The sequence below is a fragment of the Sinohyriopsis cumingii genome, chromosome 9, assembly GCF_028554795.1.
Source record: "Sinohyriopsis cumingii isolate HCF-2022 chromosome 9, ASM2855479v2, whole genome shotgun sequence".
In the NCBI taxonomy this organism is placed as follows: Eukaryota; Metazoa; Mollusca; class Bivalvia; order Unionida; family Unionidae; genus Sinohyriopsis; species Sinohyriopsis cumingii.
This window is the reverse complement of record NC_142969.1, coordinates 33,249,966-33,267,716: the sequence shown is the minus strand read 5'-3', so window position 1 is coordinate 33,267,716 and position 17,751 is coordinate 33,249,966. Positions and strand designations below refer to the sequence as shown.

The following is a 17,751-nucleotide window of genomic DNA, read 5'->3' as shown; positions in this document are numbered from 1 at the left end:
GAAACATTTGTATAACTTCTATAAGTCAAGCAAGTCATATTTATTTGATTGCTGCATGCATATTCCTGAATAACGAGTATTATGACACAGGACAATTGTAATATCTTTCCATTTAGTCAAGTAAGTTGCTGCTTTACTCATTGCATGTGTTAGTGTATATGTCATTGATGTGAGAGGTACCACCAGAGAAAGAAGAGAAGGAAAACTTAAGAAACAGGGACAAAACTTACTTGCAATCAGCAGGAACGCCAACATTATGTGTGAAAAGGATCGTGTCTTCTCCTTGCCCATCTTATTTATCGCTGGAATAATGAACATTTCATTGTTATTATGAACCCATAGTCTTTAATGTTGCACGAGACATAGGATATGTTCTTTCTGTAATACGTCTCCGTTTTTTACTTTGAGAGATTGTATTGATCATTCGTTTATGTTTCATTTATATTCTCAAGATATTCTATCATTAATTAAACATGTCAAATGACAGCATAATGGACGATTTATCAAACCACGGAACATGTCCTGAAATGAAAACGCCTTAATATTTTAACGTAAGTAGTTCTTAAGATAATCTCACATATATTTGTTTAGCAGACTGAGATAGGAACATGTATGTGTATTAGATGTTTGGATATTATTTCGTACTGCTTGACAGGAACTCCGTTTGTTGGCAAAAAACACAATACTACTAAATACTGCTAAATCATAAAAATCGAAAGTAAGAAACGCAACATGCAAGTGTGACATTATAGTATCGTGGATAGTTAAGTTGATGCAAATTTTCTGCGGTAACCACGCGTTTAAAGACTCATTATTTTTCAACGAATGTTGTCTCAAGGTCCGTCCAAAAAGAGGTAACATCAACCTGAAGCCAGCCCATGCAGGTGGTGCATATTTCATTCGATCTTGATGCTATATTAGATACATTGCGTGTTAAATAGAAAGAATAACTCCAAAAGCATTTTCAATTAAGAATAATGGATTGAGGTTGCTGGCGAAAAATTATATTTTAAAATACTATATTTCATCACAGCATGTACATACTCTCTTACATGTGAAGTCAACGCCACTACTCCTGTTTAATTACAATGCATACGACGAGTAGTGGCAAAAAAAGACTTAGAATAGCTATTTTGATTAATTTCTTCCAATTATCAGGGAGATGCTGTGTCACAACTTGGGTCCAAAGAGGTTAAGTTCTAAGTCGCTTGCCTTTACCAATCACTCACACATTACCTCTGTCAGCGGTGGTTCGAATATTGGACTCGCCCAAAGTAAGCATGCAAGAAACCTTTTCATTAGCTACCTATGGGTCGGTTGCCTTTTAATGTGATTTTCCGGCTTCTTCCTCCACCAGTTATGCTGGCCGCCATCTATAAATGGCGTTAAACTCCAAACCGCCACAGCAATATTCATTAGTACAAAACATGCTTTTCAATTTAAATTATGTGTTGTTGAAGTGGAAAACATTACATTGCCAAAGAATAAGTCGAACTTTAAGAGTCTTCGAGCCTCTGCTACAAAGTTAGCAAGTACATATGACAACATTTATAACAAATCCAAGGATTCTACGTAAATCCCTCAATTTCGTTATCTAAGGGAAATGAATAGCATTTGCCAAAATTAATTGTACCTATTTTGTACGAGTGACGTCCCTTATATCATTGTATATCATGATGAATGAAGATTGTGTGCTTGAGTATTGCATGCCATTTCTCAGCACCTGATACGGCCTATATACAATGCGACCGTAATATGTTTTGTAGAGTAAAACCCAGGAGAACCCCCAGAAAGCTTCTGGCTTTATTTCATACCCACGTTCTTTAGACTGTGACTCGAACGCACGTGGACAGAGATGAGTTGTAATCAGGCTCGGCCCTAGAATGATGGCGCCAAAGGCAGCATGCAGAGACAAAGGCGGCAAACAATGAGTGCCGGGCCCCAAGCAAAATAACTGCATTGCGAGTTAGCGCTGGGCCCAAAGTAGTTGCCTCGTTCACCGTGCCCAGGGTTGGGCCTGGTTGTGATATAACTGTTTAGGGCGAGTATTGTATGCACCAATTCAACAAGATAAAATACGAGGTTATTTGTATTAGACTGGATAATCCAGGTCATTAAACTATCTTACATATGGGAATCTGGTTGTAATAAACGCATATACAGTTATGATGTTAAAAAGGAGCATAATTTTTATACATGACATTTTTATATCTTGACTAAATATGTTAATTATACACCAATATGATACATCTAAAATGTTAGAAACTTGTACTGCTACTTAGTACATGCTAATGGTTACAACGCAAGTATTCAAATATATATATATATATATATATATATATATATATATATATATATATATATATATATATATATATATATATATATATATATCGTGGCACATTCGTATCTACGTCAGATGTGATCAAGTACTTGAAGATAAATTATATTATCGAATCCAATGGTTTAAATAGTTCATCACGTCTGATATAATCGATTCAGGCTGACACATGTTCAACCGCTGACAAATACGTGCCCACTTCTTTTTATTTCATAATTTTGTTCCCAGCACTTGCTGCCTTTGCCTTTCTCATTCATATTGATGACACACTGTGTAAACATATAAGTTAGATGAACAGCTTTTACATTTCATTTAAAATTTCAGTTTTATCCAATTTCTGCATTGCTTTTTATATTGACCGATATACACAACGATTAGCAAGATAAATTACATAACATGAAGAAAGTAACATTTCATGAAATGTAAATGTTATTGTACGATTTAATGAAGTTTGCTAGATTGCTGTTAACTGGTACATACAAACATTACACGTCATACAGAACAGAACCAAGGCGTTGAGGCTAAAGTCCTTTGCTCAGGGCAACCAATCCAGATTAATCTGGGAAGTATTCGAATCAGGACTTTGGTGGTCGCGATTTCGGCACACTAATCACTAGTCAACCAAGACTCGTACATTTCGGTACCGACATATTGGTACTGAACTGGATAGGAACCAACAGTTGATACTTATACCGATGTCTAAATATATACACACGCGCACACACACACACACACACACACACACACACACACACCATGCGAATGCGTGTAAAAAAGAACTTTGAAAATAACCAGAATTGCAATACCTGAGTTTTGTTCTAACCTTCTATTATTATTCATTGTCAGATTAAGATGATAGGCCCTGAGCTTTTGCAAGAATCACCTTGGCATATTCCCACCACCCACCCTTCCCTCCAGTAAACAAAACGTTATTTCACTTCGTTCATTTCTCATTCTCTAAGCTCTGAACAAAACTATTATATTTGTTTCTCCTTTAATCATGTATTGCCAGTGCTTGTTAATTTCCTTTCTTTTTTCACATGAATGTTTTTAGGCAACATATTTCAGTAGCATGACTATACTGGGCAGCAAATACCGCTGTGAAAAGCAAGAATTGCTTGAGCCCGTGGTTTTCTGCTATTATTTCTTTTTCAGGTGAAATGGTGGGGTGCTCGAATGCCCACAGATACGTTCGGAAATAGAGACTAACATCTGACTTCTACTTGAAAGTCAACAGCCTCCACCAAACAGCGTACTGGATGGAAGTTTATTTTTAGAAAAACGTATTTGCTTGGATGCAGACAATGATGTCCGGAACATACTGCAATCTTTGCAATTGATTACTTTATCGTGTATGGGTCGCCAAACCAATGAAGACATACCTAAACAGACAGGGCAACTGTTGCAAACGAAAAATCCATGGACTTGAATCACGGATCCCGAATGCAAGTCGAATGATTTTCCGATTGCTGCAGAACGTTCTAATGTCCTTATTGAAAAAAGAGGGTTAGATATTTCGTGATAATAGTTTAATTTGCTGAACATGAACTGCAATCAACTTAATTTCACAGCCAAACTTGAGAAAGTAGCTAAGATTCGTTCCCTGCTTGAGAGTTTCGAGGGATATATTATAGTATGATGCAAATTTTGGGCTATGCGTATCATGCAGTATAAAATAGCCTGCATTTTAAAGGCGCTGTTTTAATGTAACATCATATGCAGTAATGTAAAATTAATTTACCTAAAGTGGAGATCCTTCTCTTGAAAATAATGAACAAATATCGGTGCTGTACACTTTCTTTGTTGACGTGGTATATTTTTCCGTACACTCTCTATACTGGAAGTCTGCTATCTGTAATTATTATGCATGTAACTGTAAATATCCGTTTATCGATAGGGATAATACATAATTGTAAAAAATAAGATCATATCTAAAAAGGACACAATTATCACCTTAGATATAGTTGAGCATCGTACACTCCACAGTTGAATTGTCAAGTCGTTCCGCCTTTCTACCATTCTAGCTATTGTAGTGGGGATAAACTGAAACGATTTGTCCGGCGTAATTGAAAATATCTTGGAAGTACTCAATTCGTTACTAATTGCAATCTATTGCCGGATAAGAATTTTATAATGTGCTTGTGTGGGCCTGCTAGTTTGACTTTTCTTCTAATAGTGATTTAGTTTTTGATGTCCAGTCAAGTGAGATTAATTCAAATTAGGAATCATGCAAGTTTGCCTGTCATGCAGTAGGTTACGAAGTATGTGGATTTGATAATATTCAGTTACTCTATTATATGCACAAGAATTCTCCTAAACAATACATAAGGCAAACATGGTTGACCAAAACGAAACATCTGTGTCTGTGTGTGTGTGTGTGTGTGTTTGTGTACGCGTGTGTATGTGTATGCGTGTCTGCGTGTGTGTGTGTTTGCATGTGTGCGTGCGTCTGCTCCGGATTAATGCATTTTGCAGACATTAAAGTAACTGAGTACTTCTTAACCAAAACAAGTCACATCCGAGTAAATAATAAACACATTTGGATGATAATTAAGTTGTGATCTTTACATTTAATTTGCGTTGTTTGTTTTTTAGACGTTTAAATTTCTATTTTCATTAAATGCTATGGATAACTGTACTGTGGACTTATCCCGAACCAAAGTCAAGTTCGTTTTCTTCCTGACCTAAATAATTGATTTGGGTTCTGTGGTAAAGACGTTTATCTCAATCTGAGTTTAGAAAATAAAAACTTCTCCAAGACATCCAACTTTGCATGTTGTTTACTAAATTTATATACAATGATTAGAAATAGACTCCTGATCATAACTAGGATTGTATCTTGTAAACATTTGGAGCCTTCCAAAAGGAACTATTCTATTAGGTCAATTTTTTTTATAAAAATAGAATATGCTAAGTGAGACCTGCGGTCAGGTAGAGGACTATACAATCTTCTTTATTGTTCTCGAAAAAATGTATTCGTGTTGTAAATGATTAGCAGAATCAATTTTATTATTGTTGTGTCCAGTAGATCATTTGGGCAGCAATGTATCTATTCAAATTATTTAATTCTAGCAAATCTTCTCAAGAAAGTGCTCAAAACCATGATTATTGAATAAAGAGACTTACATTTATAGTGAATTTTCAAATAAGGATGTGTTTTCGTGTTGCAGTAATGTGATCAAAAAAGGACCGTTGGGGAATCACCTCTACAAGACCACCATAATTTTACAAGTTTGTTGCTTTTCTATAACTTGTTTTAAGACCATGGAATTGTAGCAAAATATGGGGTCTTCCCTGAAATAAGAATTGCTCTTAACTATTTCAGAAAAATTTGTTTTTGGACGTTAAATTCACATTTGTTTTGGAATTGTCTAAGTCCGATGTAATATTTGACATTGCATAAATCTGTAATGAAATAAACAAGCGTTGGCAATGGTATCCATAGTGCAGAACCTATTTTTCTAATATTACCCAGAAACAGTTTGACTCCTAGAAAATGGATGCACTACTCCTGCTTGCCAGAAAATATGATATTTTCGAAGCGAAGAATTCTTTAAGGAATAATTGGTAAACAATAATTTGTTGTATAAAAGTGCGTTGGATTTGATTAGTAAGTCTGTATAAAATTTAATGAATTTAGATTAAAATACAAGATGGAATCAGAGTTTATAAAGTTTGAGCTTCAGAAAGGAAAAAAATATATGCCACTGAAGAAAGAGGAGAGAAAAAATGGAATTACAAAAAGAAGAAAGACAAAATCATTCAGAGAAAGTGGAAAAAGAGAAAATGAGAAATGTTAATGCGAAGAACGAGAGAGAAGAAGAAGAAAAAGAATAAAAGAAGAAGAAGAAAGGATTGTCCATTAAGATTTAAACATTTAGGGATGGGAAGTGAAAAAGACGTCCCCAGTTTAATACATGCAAGTTTTGGTTTTACTAAAATATTAGGTTAATACACACTTTTAAAGAAAAAGAAGATATATATTTTCCACATTATGAAACAATTGCTGAAAATTTAAAATGGCCAAAATATCACTGTACTATGCTATTAAAAAGAGAAAAACTTTTTCAAGATAATACGATCAATATCAATCCTCAGTCTGGCACATTTTTTAGGAATCAAATTTCTGGTATGACTCATCAGAAATCCTTATATATTCGTACGTGCACATATCGCAAGAAGAAACGGAACGTTATTTCTGGCAACTTCAAATTGAAAAATAAGAACCATAATTAAGACAGACCTATTCCTAATGTTCTTAATTCTAAGAGGTCATTGTTACGGTGATGTATTAAAAACAATAAATTTGCAGGGTTAAACAAGCAGGAGTCTGATTTTATTATGGAGAAATAGGAATTATGCATGTCGAAGGGTTCTATATCACTCTTTAGTGAATCTAACAATTATATCCCTATTAAAATGAAAAGACACAGAAGAGCTTTCCAGAGTCTTTTAATAGTGGGTGCTTTGCCTTTTCTTCTGAGTGCCGTCAACTAATGAGAGTGTTCTTATTCGGGGAATGGAGTGCGGAATTGTTAATGTTCTTCTCCGTTAGGTAAATTTGTCATCAGACTGAATCTCTAGACCCGCTATATTAGAAACAGTCTAGACTTTACACATTAAGGGCAAGCCTTTACGACCTAGCATTCATTTATTGCGAACTCGATGACCTAGCCGGAGAAAAAAAAAGTCTTGTCTTGATCAAATAGTCGATCCTATTGAAATAAAATCCCAGATTTATATCCAGCGTCTGCTGTTACTAGAGTTATTGAGGAAAAGGCTCTTGATAATATTATAAAGAATGTAGCTGACACTGTCTGACTTTGGATGAATCAAAAGGTATTGATCCCAGTGATAATCTTTTAGCAACTCAAGCTCCTTATTCAAATTGGGGCGATGCACGACAATGACGTATCCTCGAACAAGACAAAACAAATGAAGCACTGATATACCTGTTTGTTATTTAGCTATAACGGGTTCCTTACGAGAAAATGGAAAACACCTGAGTTGCCTTTTGTTGACGATTTGTCAATGAGCTATCAAAGTGTAGTTCCGGTGTCGTATAGACGGAAACTGTTTAGCTTAGTCCGTGTAGCTACTTTGACTGGTTAGTTAAGTATCAAAAGGTCTTATCACAAGATCTTGAATCATTTTTATTGGTCGAATATTTTAAAGTGAAGTTTGTAAATACTGTAGATCTTGTTACACTTGTCCAATTTTAGGAAAAGCCGATCAAAAGATAAGTACGGCTCGTATGCAACCCATTCCTGCATTTTACGAACCATTAAGCAGAATAATGGTAGATTGTCCCTAACCTAAGTATAGGTCAGGCAGTCAATGTGTGTTGACCATAACGTGTGCGTCTACAAGAGTTCCAGAGGCAACTCCTTTTATATCAAAACTGAAGCAATATCAATAGATTTGATAGTGTTCTTTTAATTAGTTTGCCAAGCCGAAATCTATCGAATCTGATCAAGGGTCAAATTTTATGTAAGGAATTCTCCAGCAAGTTATGATTATATTAGACATCCAGAAATGTAAGTAAAACATAAAATCAAGGTACGACATAACTAAAATGGAGATACGGTTTCAGTCTGGTGATTGAGTTATCTCTCCCTTGCTCATTATTGAACATTTTCTTCAGATCAGGTGGTATGGTCCTTACAAATTTAGACAAACATGAGTGAGTTTAATAGCAATATGTATACTCCTGGCATGCAAATATCTTAACGAAGTATCAGTATATTTTTAGAGATTGCCTTGTGAATCATATATTCAGTTTAGTAGTTCCTTCCCACAAAGTGGGGATTTAAGCGCTGAAATTAACTCGGACGGTGGTGACTTTGGTATAATCAATCTGCAGGATTAAGAAATTGTGAATAATCTTGACCAGAAACTTTCACTTCTGCAGCCATAAGAAAATGATGAACGAAATTGGCAATCACTTGGATATGAGCACTTGTTGCCAGCTGTTCCTACGCGAACAAATAAAATCTGGCTTGAAGCTGAAGTTGTAGATTCCACACCTGTACAGGATGAACCCTGTCAAACATTGTATTTCCTGGAGAATATTTTCACTGAACCCAGACAATGTGACTGGAGTTCACCATGTTTACTTTTGTACGGAATTCAAATTATACTTCGCGTGTGCACATAGTAGATAAATGTGAATAGTGTGAATAATTTTTATTGATTTCTATTTTCAATAATCGATAACTGCATTGATACTATTGGAAGATTACAATATTTCAACAAATGTAACCTTTGAATTGCAATGCTTACATTGATGATTTCATCACCTACAACGACATGTAGAATGGTCACTTAGTCAACATTCGGACATTCTTTGACAGGCTCACTGGTGTAAATTTGACAAATATTCTATCCAAAGGTTAGTTTTTGTTTTGTTTCTGTTACATTTCTAGGACATATAGGTGTACATAGAAAAGATAATATATATCGATACTAAAATGAAGACCATCTCTGAATTGCCTGTGCTTATCATTAAAATGCAACTGATGCGATAGTTAGGTATGGCTGGATATTATCAGAAACTTTGCTCCAATGTTTCCATAATTGCTGAACGCCTGACATATCTATTGAGTAAAACATCAAATATTCATTGGCCTGAAAAATATCATCATGCGTTTGATAAGTTAAGACCTTACCTACGAGTGCATTAGTTCTTTTAGCATTATATTTCAGTCCATCATTTAAAATATCTGATGAGGGAAATGATGTAAGATTTTAATGCAGTACTGATTTAAGAAGACAAAATAGTGGTGTAGATCATCTAGTATTTTTGCTAAGAAATTAAACAAGCACGAGGGAATTTATTCCATAATCGAAAAGGAATATTTGGTTTCGATATTGGCTTTCGCAATGCTTTGAAGTTTATCAGCGTGTTGAAGTGTACACCATGGCCAGCAAATCCGATTATTTTATGTATTGATCACAAACCCTTGCGTTCACTGGCAAGTTGAGAAACACAAACAAAGATTACTAATGCGGAGTTTGATGTTGCAGAAATGCATTTTTAAAATAGGTTTGTCATTGGAAATAACAGATTTACGTTTTGTTCATCGCAAAAGATTATTCCTTTCGCTTGGCGTACTTCTACTACGTTTTCATCAACTTTATTTTCTAAATTATTTTGCTGTTGCCTTTCTCGATCGATCTTATTGCAAATATTTAAATATTTTTAATTTCTCAAATTGATTGTTTTAAAATTGTTTCGATAATCTGCATATAAAAGATACATCTTGCAAAGTGAAGACACGAAAGCTGTTGGTGATGCGTTAGTTCCTTTCTACCAAATGTCACTGACTACATTACACTAACAAGAACGAAGAATAGCAAACCGAATGGCACTGAATAATACAATGGTAAAAACAGGTACAACTTTAACTTCATAACTAAGTGTACGCGAGGACAAGAACAAAACGTATCACGACATTAAAACAAATCCTGAATGTACATAGGTGTCAAGTCCTCATTATGTATATATCAAAAAGATATATTCTGACTTAACTTTGTATACCTTCTTCATGTCGATATTTTGCCAAACCGTTACTAGACCGAGTATATAATGGAGCAGAGTGACTACTGAGAAACAAGAAATACAGTCCATGTATAATCTTCCTTCATTTATAGGTGACTTCATTTTACGTGCTTAATAAATCTGTATTTACCTCATCTTCGTAAAAGACGATAATGACACTTATTGGCATTATAATTATTAAGGCCAGAACAAAATCGATATGACCAGTTCTGATTTTAAAAGGATACATAATTTATAAGTTTGAAAGAGTCATTCCCGAATTGCATAAACCAATGTAATTAGATAGCAATAACTTGAAGAAATACGGTAGTCATTCATCACCTCCCCTCATTCAGACTGATCCATATATGCTGCTGTCCTGGTCGGATACATTTCAAACTATATAAATATATTTGCTTATGTCTCATTCAGACTGATCCTTATTTGCTTATGCCGTTCATATGATTATACATCTTTAGTGTAGTGCTACAACTCTTAAGCATTCAAATACTTCTGCAGTAATTCTAATTTGATTACCCTGACATGGAGTGTATATTCAACGACTCTCCATGTTACATTTGAATATCAATATACACAACACAGGCATTAAAGGATATATCATGCAATTAAAACTGAGCCTGTTGCTCACCTGTTTTGATATAAATTAAACCCTTTTCTGACGTTAAATGAAAACAAGAGTTTCCTTTGTCTGCAAACAAAGAATGATCTCCGTTATAACCGAAAGGTTGTTTGGAATGTCGCTTCTGTTTACATAGTTTATACTTGAGTCAAAATTATTGACCATGGACAGATATTAAATTTTTAATTCACTTATTTCGTCATATCATACACGTTTATGTAATTGAACTTGTTCTTCAGTTTACTATATCCATTTCAGAACATTTGCATTCTACCATGTTAAACTTTTTGACTATGCTGTTTAAAAACAAAAAACGATATGGGGATATAAAAAAAGGAATACAATGTTAACATGCACAGTTCTTACTGAATTACCATGTGATATTACATAACTTTATAAACTTCACCTCATTACTGAAACTCAATTTCAATCATTCAATATAATCATTTAATATATAGTATTCCAAAACCTATAATGAGACATCTTACACAGCAGTACTCCTGTCCTTAATTTACCTGATTGTTACATTGAGAGAGGACAAGTTCTTGTCCTTCACATATTTCATTGTTACATTGAGAGAAGATACGTGCTTGTCCTTCCCATAAGTCATTGTTTCATTGAGACGGGATAAGTTCGTGTCTTTCCCAGACTTCATTGTTACATTGAGGCAGGATTAGTACATGTCCTTGACACACCTGGCCGCTAAGGATAATTTGCTAATCTTTAACACACTTAATTTTTCATTGAGAAAGGATATATATAACCCTTATTAACGGGGGAAAAATTACCGATCTAGAAGTTTGAAATTGTTCTCAATTCCCCGCGGTCACTTTGTAAAGCGCTGATTGAAAGCTACGTCAGAGCCCTGGCATGCCACAGCATGGTCAAAATGTGTTTCTGAACAATTTAAAATCTAAGAATGTATGTTATTTACTTATGTACGGTCATAGGAACACACCAATACCATGACAAGCTAGATCTCTGAATTGATGTGTTATTGTACGTACACGTGTAACAAAGTGTTGGGTTTTTTTCTCCGTCATAACACATTGCCGCGGGCTATGAACCGATGTTGCTGCAGATTGGCGAGGCTTTAAATTCGCACAAATATTTAAGGTAGTTATTTCTCGTTTTTCATATTATAAGCTACATTTAATTATATGTTATCTGTGTTTGTTTGTATTGTGCTTTGTTTTAATTCGGCGATGATTTTTATCTTTATACTAAACGCACGTCAGTAGAGAAATAGACATATGTGAAGTACACAGGTGGCTCGCGTCCTATATAGAATTGTTTTCAGACACTTGCAACATGTACTGAATCTTTCAAAACGAATAATTCCATGTGTGACATTCATCGTGTTGCCTTAGAAGATCTAATGCATATATGCAATCGCTATATGCTGTTTTGAATCTATTATTATCCACAAATACTACCTCCGGTTTGGTCGAATTGTTGTAGACTGACCATGGAAAGCTTCCCAAATCGTCACTATACATGTAGATACGCTGATTGAAAGCTAAGCTAATCTACACTATACATGTAATAACCATCATGTTATCTGGACCAATGCTTCTAATGTCAATGTTATGATTCTTGAAGGGAATATGTAAATCATCTTTTCTAAAACATTGCATGATCTATGTTTGAAATCAGTTCATTTACAGGAATATTAAAATGATTTGTTTTATTAACAGCAAGTAGCATTGATGATCATATTTTATTCCAGCCATGCTTTTAATCAAATGCACATTATCGATTGATATTGAGATTGTGTGCATGTTAAACTCGCTGACTATTTTGTATCACGTCTCTTTAAACTCTTGATTTTCTCACACTGTGTCATTCTTTATGCTAAACAAAGCAAATTACAATATATTATAGAAATATTGAACAAGTTTGTAATTTACATGTGTTCCATAACCGAAAATCACCATGGTAAAGTGCATTTGCTCAATATTGCTTTAAACTTTCAGTGGATCATAAATTTATTTGTTGACCATAAATGGGATGATACAACATTTAACTTAATATGTGGTATATTCGTATGTTTGTGAATACAAGAGGTGGCAACGCTTTAAACTTTACAACATGAAAGCTTTAGGATTTTAATTTATCAGTGGACCATTGTATTTATTGTACATGTTGGTCACTCCACATAAAAAAGTCTTCATACCTAAAATCTCTTATTTTTGAGTACTGCATATGTTTAAGTTATGCAATTATAATTGGGTTACTCCATTATGTATGATGACACTATTCGCCCCATAAAGTTTATTCAATGAAGGTGCATCATGCAATGTTGTCCTGGGTTAATTCATCTCAAACGCAACTAAATTCAAATTAAGAGTTATTCTGCTCGGATACAAGGTTACAGTTCATTAGGCGACATGAATTGATTTGGTTTGAAACAGTCTTCGAACTAGTACAGTTATAAAATACACCATCTACGCTCTGTGATTTTCTTGAAACTAAACTTGATCTATGTAAATTTAACGACACTAATATGATGTTCTCTTTTTGCGTCCAATAGTGTCCGGATACGAATTTAGTTTGAGTTTGTCCAGGCAATATACAGAAATCAGCGAGTTGCCAAATAGTTTACCACGACTGGTATACCCAGAGTTATTGGTCTTTTCATGTGCTCGTCTGTTGTTTCACTTGCATGCAATTTTGCCATTGCATTGTCTTTCGAAATCAGTACACTTACGAATTTCGGTCTGTCTGCAATTTTTGAAATTCTTTCATTGATTGATCGCAGAATTTGTAAACATATAAAGTTAACTATACTTTATCCTATACGATTACAGCAACATATTGTTCCGTGGAAATAGTCTTAATATAATAAGTTTCAGACCTGCCCGCCCAAGCCATCGGGCCTATGGCAATCCTCTTGCATTACGTATGGGGCACGCAGCACGATACTCTATTGAGCAACTTTTAATCATGATTCAATGTAATACTAGAAATTGCGAAAAAATGAAATTGTTGACAAGAAGCATTAATAATATTTAGTTTATGTCCTTCTAACCTGTAAGGCCTTTAATTAATTAAATTCTACTTAAATCGTTTGCACATATTCTTGCAACAGTGCAACCAAACACGTTTTTTTGCTCCTAATATCAAATTTAGCAATATAACCATATGAGTGCACCACAAAAGAAACATTTCATAAATCACTATAAATAAAATACGTAATGAATGGTGTACTCGAATGGAAATCATATTATCAATTTTTTTCAACATTAGGTATTATATACGGAGGGGATAAACATCTTGAATTCTAGTTTGGCATGACTAATATAAAGAGCTTTTGTCATTAATATATGATGCATACATTATTGTAAGCACGTACGTATGTAGCAAAGGAACTAGAAATTAAAGCAATGTCATATATCTCGCGTTTACTTTAAATATGTATATATGTAGCTCCCAGTGGTCTGTTTAGCAGTGTTATAATGTGTATATATATATATATATATATATATATATATATATATATATATATATATATATAGTATGAATAATATGGGCGCTGTATCAATGATATGCCCCGAGATGTATACATTTTTTAGTTAAAGGAAACGAAGCCTGCCGAGTTTACCTTTGATGAAACAGTTATATAATGAGTCATAAATAATTGATACAGGTTACATACTATACTTATATTTTATTTATATCACATACAAATAAAATATGTTTGCTCTTTGAACGGAATTAAGATGTACTACAGGCAGCTGTATATTGAAAGAGTGATTGAACACCTCACATCACCCTCTACATAATGTAGCACTTTGTCTTTTGTGGCAACTCACAATCAACTTTGCATATTAAGAAGTTAATTGTTTTCTTTTTTTTTTATTTCCATGTTTCTTCGCATGGACTAAATCAATAAAATACGTAATTATAATTTAACATGAAAGATCGTTTTAATGAAAGAAGCAACACTTGGTTAGCTACGCTATTCGCATGAACGCCATGCCATTCATGTGCCGGCGCATGGAAAGTAATGTGGACTAGTAACTAAGCCAAATGACGAACGAATTAGAGGTAAATAAACTATTTTTTTTATTATTTATGGTTGATCTAAGTCATCATTCTGCTTTAACAAAAGTACTACCAATCATAAAACTCTCTCTCTCTCTCTCTCTCTCTCTCTCTCTCTCTCATCCTTTGGTAGGTTTGACAACTTTTACCATCATTAATATGTCCAGAGACAACGTGGGATGACACAAGCGAATACTACCGATCACAAAACTCTCTCCCTCGCTCTCGCTCTCTCTCTCTCATCCTTTGGTCGGTTTAATCAACATTTTACCATCATTCATATGTTCAGAAACAACCTGGGATGGCACAAGCGAAAATCTACGCCATTCTTGTCATGGATTTTCGCCTGTATCTTCCTTCAATGGTCCAGAGAGATAGATAGAGAGCGGCCTTTGGACATTGTCATATTTAATTAATTCTTTTTTATGACATTATAATTTATTTGAGAAACAACAACAAGAACAAAACATTAAATAAATCACAGTATGTGCACAAATTTACCGTATAATGTCAACAGGGTTTGCAACGTTGTATCATTGATTATATAAACACTGTAGATGAATCCTAAAGAAAGCCCAACCGTACCATTACGGCGAACCATATTCGTGTAGGTTACTTGGTGAGACTTTAATTTCAAGGTTGTTATCCAACACAAAAGAGTTTTCTCTTTCACTTCATATTTCCGTTATGCATGTTAGGGAACTGGGAACAGAAAGCAGAATGGATCGCGATGAAATCGTGTACCATATTATGTATATATTATAGATGGTGACAAGGTGTTAGTGTAAATGTTTACTTTTGCACTTCACGAATGTCAAGTATTGTTACATGTTAGGATGTAGTGTTGGCGATAACATGACATTTTATTCCATGCTTAAAATGGACGAACAGCAATCAACTTATACCGATTTTAAACTGTCATAACTTACACCATGAAATCTAGTTAAATTCTATAAGTAATATTTTGTGTGACGTCATTGGTGCCGCTATTAATTTAACATATATCGGCATTTTTCTAAGCATGTTATGATATTTATTTAGTGTCAATAACAGGAGAGAGAAGTAGATTTTGCATAATTCTTTCTCCTCCTAGACATGAAATTTGTAACATATTATATGCTTCTGATTTTCATACGTGCACTAACATTGTAATCACTCTACAACGTCAAAAATTCACAATTGTAAATGAGGTTTGTGATGAAACAAAAATGACTATTTATCATGATAAAATTAATATTGATGTTCTTAGATGCAAAGTTTGTCCAAATGCAACCAGCCGCATTAATATCAAGGTCAAAAATTTCAAACTGTTTAAGCACAGTAATATATGGAGATGGTGTTCAGCCCAGAAGCGTTCTGCACTACAGTAAATTACTGTTTGGCATCACAGTTAAAACAAAAGGATTAATTACAAACAAAAATATTTGCCTACAATTGGACATTTCCAGTTTCTGAAAATTCTACACTGTCAACACTAAGGTCATCCCTGGTAAACGGGGCAGAAATTTAACGATATGTTATGAATACTTATACCAGACTGGCAATGCCAATACTAGATTTAGCACCAATTATCTTAAATTTACTATAAAGGACGTTCTCGGCATTGTCTAGAAGTGACCGTGACCCATTTCCTATCTGCATTCAATACTTTACAAAATGGTTTAAGTAGAGAATACAAATGAATATAATGGCTATGGCACATATCCCGCAAAATGTTATTCAAACTTTGTGATGCTGGTCGAGTTATTCGGCTTTTAAAAATCAAAGATGTTGTATGTACATATGGCTTTGGATACTTGGATATATCACAACATATGGCTTTGGATACTTTGATATATCACAAGATACGGCTTTAGATATTTGGATATATCACAAGATATAGCTTTGTGGCTTTGGATACTTAGATATATCACAAGATATGGCTTTAGATATTTGGATATATCACAAGATATGGCTTTGTGGTTTTGGATACTTGGATACATCACAAGATAAGGCTTTGTGGCTTTGGCTACTTGGATATATCACAGTATATGGCTTAAGATACGTGGATATATCACATGATATGGCTTTCGATGCTTGGATATATCACAAGATATGGCTTTGTGACTTTCAATACTTGGATATATCACATGATATGGCTTTCGATACTTGGATATATCACAAGATATGGCTCTGTGGATTTAGATACTTGGATATATCATACGATATGGCTTTGGATACTTGGATATATCACAAGATGTGGCTTTGTGGTTTCGGATACTTGGATATATCACAAGACGTACGTGATGAAATCCATTTTAAGTAATGTTTGCCAGACACTTTGCTGCAATACTAGTTTTCAATCATCGAATTGCAAGAAAGCTCATCACTACAGACGTGTTATATCACATATCAATTTTGAAGAGTACCTTTACGTTGCTCCCATATTAATGGTTAGTCAATCGATTGCATGCCCTAGTTGTTCGCCCCATAAGGTAATGATTAAAAGTGTAAGATAAAATAACACAGCTGAATTAATGCATCGGAGTCAGAATGATGGCATGCTAATTACACTCGAACTCAGGATCTAACAAATTTCCACACCCATTTGTCAGCCTTATTGAATAGGAGAAAACATATATACTTTTGCATATTATAAATTTAACATAATGAGAAATTCATGTTACTTTCGTTATCGTGCTTTTTCAAAAGAATAATAAAATAAAAGGTTTAGAAACTTGAAATATAAGATATAATCCAGCATTCTCTCTTTCTCTCTTTCTCTCTCTCTCTCTCTCTCTCTCTCGGGACCCCGAGTGACCGAGTGGTCTAAAGCGCTCTCCGTTAAGGATCACTGCCATCTCACCTCTGTCTGCGGGGGTTCGAGTCTCGGATTCAACCAATTTAGGTATGTGATAAACCTTGCCAGTAGCTTATCGTGGGTCGTTGGTTCTTTCAGGGGTTTTCCCGGTTTCTTCCTCCACCATTAATACTGGCCGCCATGTATAGCCTATCGTGTGCTGAAAAATGGCGTTAAACCCTACAACAACAATAATATCTCTCTCTCTCTCTCTCTCTCTCTCTCTCTCTCTCTAAGGGGAGGAGGGAAGGTTATCGAGCGACTAAGGTATAAGGAGTAGTCCTGATAAAAACAAAAACTATGCCCGCTGGATAGCATTGACTTTATATAACGTATAATGTTAG

The 17,751-nt window shown here is 34.5% G+C and overlaps 1 long non-coding RNA gene across 1 annotated transcript in view; it reads right to left on the bottom strand.

The window, feature by feature from the left end:
• Nucleotides 1-225: 225 nt before the first annotated feature.
• The window catches only part of LOC149791510 (uncharacterized), a 54,361-nt gene continuing 36,835 nt past the window's right edge, over nucleotides 226-17,751 (bottom strand). Inside the window, exons 2-3 of the long non-coding RNA XR_016423367.1 lie at nucleotides 4,083-4,193; nucleotides 226-302 (exon numbers count right to left, since the gene is read on the bottom strand). This is a non-coding gene — a long non-coding RNA (uncharacterized LOC149791510). The remainder of the gene's footprint in view (nucleotides 303-4,082; nucleotides 4,194-17,751) is intronic.